This window comes from Budorcas taxicolor, chromosome 6, assembly GCF_023091745.1.
Source record: "Budorcas taxicolor isolate Tak-1 chromosome 6, Takin1.1, whole genome shotgun sequence".
Lineage (NCBI taxonomy): Eukaryota > Metazoa > Chordata > Mammalia > Artiodactyla > Bovidae > Budorcas > Budorcas taxicolor.
The window spans coordinates 446,903-451,074 of record NC_068915.1 but is presented as its reverse complement, the minus strand read 5'-3'; the positions used below and the strand labels follow the sequence as shown (position 1 = coordinate 451,074).

Below are 4,172 nucleotides of genomic sequence, written 5' to 3'. Positions count from 1 at the left end.
GACTGAGGAACTGAACTGAACTGAACTACTTATACATGTCATGATTGAGGATGAAATCTTTGATCTCTGCCTTTATGATGACTTCCTCCTTGCTGAAAAGCTTTAAATAAAACTTTGAGTGTTGCCCTCAATTTTATGGTTTTTCGTTTCCCTTACCTGACTACTTAGGGGGCTTCCCAGGTGGTGCTAGTGATAAAGAACCCACCTGCCAATTCAGGAGACATAAGAGGCATGAGTTCAATCCCTGAGTCTGGAAGATCCCCTGGAAGAGGTCATAGCAAGCCCCTCCACTATTCTTGCCTGGATAATCTCATGGACAGAGGAGCCTAGCAGGCTATAGTCCATAGGGTCACAAAAAGACACCACTGAAGGAACTTAGCAGACACACACACACAAACCTGACTACTTAACTGTCTTAAATGTACTTTGCCATTTGATGCTTGGAAAGAATTTTATCTGCTGAGTTTTAATTTAGACATCTGTAAAATAACAGATAATTAGATCAATATTTCAGAACTAGAGTTTATAGAGCTTTAGAAGAAAAATGATCACATATATCTTGTGAAGATTGAAATCATATTTTATTATAATGTTACTTAAACATGCATGAACATAAGCCACATAAATCTTCTGCTTATGTTTCTAATAAAATGAAAAAAGTAAAAATAAAATGTTTATTATAAAATTCTCATTTCACAAATTAATTTACAGAAATTGTTAGAATTGTATTCTAATGTTTTATTAGAAATAAGATATATATTTCTAATACAACATTAGAAATAAGAACAATAGTAAAGCAACTTTGAGCAATTTCTAAGAATGATATTACACATTTCCTTTCAGCATCACAATTAGCGTATGAGCTAGTTACTAATATCTCTAAACAATAGAGAGAAAAAAAAAAAAATAAGGTCTTTTCATGGCCCCTTACTTAGTAAGATATTATTTATCTGCATGCTTCCTGTTCACTTGTTACTAAATTCATATTTTAATAAACCACTTGAATCATAACTGCCATCTCTACTATTAGTACAATTTTAGAGTAACTCAACATTTTATAATAATAATTTTATTGGAAAACAAACTCTTTAAACCTAAGGTAAGGTATTAAAAACTAAAATACTTGTTAATAATTTTCTCATTGCTTCAAGGTACCTTTAATGAACTAATGCAAACTATCATACACCATGATGTAGACTTCGTAATATTTCATAGAATTAGCTAGATTATCAATTGCTCTAATAACAATTTTTTTTTTAAATTTTTAGTACCTATATGAATATTCCCCTTATTTCCACATTTGAACTCCTCTGAAATTTTTCATTATACACTGTGCTATGACATTATTTTGTCTTTCCCTATATGGATTCATTTACATACTCAGTCTCTCTCTCTCTATATATATATATTATATATATATATATATATATATATATATATATATATATATATATATATATTTTTTTTTTTTTTTTCCCCCTTCACATGTGCTGCTGTTGCTACTAAGTTGCTTCAGTCTTGTCCGACTCTTTGCGACCCTATGAACCATAGCCCGCCAGGCTCCTCTGTCCACGGGATTCTCCAGGCAGGACTACTGGAGTGGGATGCCATGCCCTCCTCTAGGAGCTCCTCCCCACCCAGGGACTGAGTCTAATCCTGCATTGGCAGGTGGATTCTTTACCACTAGCTCCACCTTGGAAGCCCTTATACATGTGCAATATAATACGTTATTCTTCCCTTTTGAGTTATTTTCATGATGTCCAATGAATCTTATTTTCTTAAAGAATTAAGAAAAAAAAATTCAATTATTTGAAAAGAAATGCTTCTTAATTCTGTATATATCTAGGGATATCAAAGTGTATAGAAATTCTATAGAAATTGAAAATGTGTACCCTTTGTTTTGGGCTTCCCAGATGGCATTAGTAAAGAATATCCCTGCAATGTAGGAGATGCAGGAGGCCTGGGTTGGATCCCTCAATGGGTAAGATCCCCTGAAGGAGGGCACAGCAACGTGATGGTAATGGAAAATCAAAAGTATACACTAGGTTGAATAGTTTCATTTACCATCATTTACTTCTGTTTTTACAACCCCATTGGCTTCAACTAAGATAACATATAGATTCTGAAATGTTCCTGCCACTAACCTTTTCACGAGAAGAGTATCCAAACATCTCAGACATTGAAAAGTGGGCAGACGTCCTGCTTCCTTGATACAATCCCATTTTATGTCCATTATTTCAGCATAATTATTAGCAGAACTCCTCTTTTTATACTCAAATTGTCTCACTTTGAGCAATAATCATATAGCTACCCTTTTTATTTCCAAACTAATTTATCAGTATATATGAAGATATTGTTATGGTAAAAGGTTATATCATTATTAATTTTTGTCATTTTTAAGATGATTTCATTAAAATCACTTTAGAAACATGTTCCAATTTTTATATAGTGATTTTCACATAAATCATATTTTTGTTGTTCAGTTCCTACATTTTTGCTTTTCAAAGAGTTGCAGTGAATATGGGAAGTCCTCAGATGAGTAGAAAATAAGACTTTAAATTTCAGATACTCCTTTTTTTATGAGACTGCAGGGAGTATAGCAAGGTTCTATGGACTTTCTGTCTGGGATGATCAACATGACTGTAGCTTATGTACATTTGGAGATTCATTTCATGGAACTAAAGTATGGGGAACGGTAACCTCCATTTAGTGACTTATGGAAAGAGAAAAAAAAAAATCAAAGCAAAGTATAACTTCAACAAGGAAATGATGACTCCTATTACTAGGGGAAGATGTTAATAAGAAATGTGGATTGATAGAAGAAAGGATTTCAACTAATGCTAGTGTTTATGCTTAGATTTTCTAGTGTAAGTTCCATTGTTTATTAAACTAAAATGAGCAAATATCACTTGAATAGGATGTGTAATGAGGAGGCAAAGTAGCTTCCAGATGATTTGCCTTGCAATCAAAAATGGTTTCTGGAACCACATCTTTCTCAGGGCATTCTTCATCTCTGCATTTCTGAGACTGTAAATCAGAGGGTTGAACATGGGAGCAATGATGGTGTAGAAGAGAGCAAGCACCTTGTCTTCTGGAAACGTTGTGTTGGTTCTAATGTAAATGAAGAGAATAGGCACAAAGAACAGAACCACAACTGTGATGAGGGAACTACAAGTGGAAAGAGCTTTGTACCGGCTTTCTGTAAGGTAAGATTTGATGGTGTATAATATAAAAATGTAGGACAGCATCACGACCACAAAGATCACCTATCTCATCATGCCTGCATTGGCCACCACTAGGATCCCAACTCCATAGGTGTCCATGCAGGCCAGTTTCAGCCAAGAATACACATCACAGAAATAGTGATCTATTTCATAGGCACCACAGAATGGTAAGTTAATGGTGAGGAGACCTTGGACAAAGGAGTGCAGAAATGCCCCAGTACAACAAGCACTGACCGTGGCACAGTCTGTGCCTGCTCATGATGACGGTGCAGTGCAGGGGCCTGTAGATGGCCACATAGCGGCCAGAGGCCATCCTCTGACCAGAGAGGATGGTCAGAGTTTTCAGTCCCCCCAAAGAAGTGCATGGCAAAAAGCTGTGCCATGCAGTCACTGTATGAAATTGTGCTTGTTTCTGCCAGCAAATCAGTGACTAACTTGGGTGTCACTGTTGAGGTATAACACAGATCTAATAGAGCAAGGTAATTAAGGAAGAAATGCATGGGTTGACCATTTAGCTGGCTGCATGTGATAGAAATCATGATGAGCAAGTTTCCCATCCAAATAGCTATGTAACAAAATAAGAATAGTAGGAAGCACATATGTTTGATTTTCATGTTCTGGGAAAGCCCCAAGAGAATGAATTCAGTGATGTCATTGGTATATTTCATGGTCTAATACGGTGAAGACTCAGTGAGTTTGCCTGGAAAAAAAAGGACAGGTTTGCACGAGAAATATTGACTATGCATGGTGTCAATCAGAGTGAGTGTTGGAGATATACGTCCATTTTGTAAATCAGCTTCCTATACTACACTTTTAAACCGTTAATTCTAAACTTTGCATGAAAATCTTGCCATATAATATACCAGATCTGATTATTTTCTAGAGTGAAAGAGAATAGTGTTAATAAGTACATTTGCTCTAGTATAAACAAACATGCACAGTCATCTT

General features: G+C 35.4%; 1 pseudogene; it reads right to left on the bottom strand.

Moving 5' to 3' along the window:
* Window positions 1–2,840: 2,840 nt before the first annotated feature.
* Window positions 2,841–3,892, bottom strand: LOC128049986 (olfactory receptor 4P4-like; annotated as a pseudogene).
* Window positions 3,893–4,172: the final 280 nt, after the last annotated feature.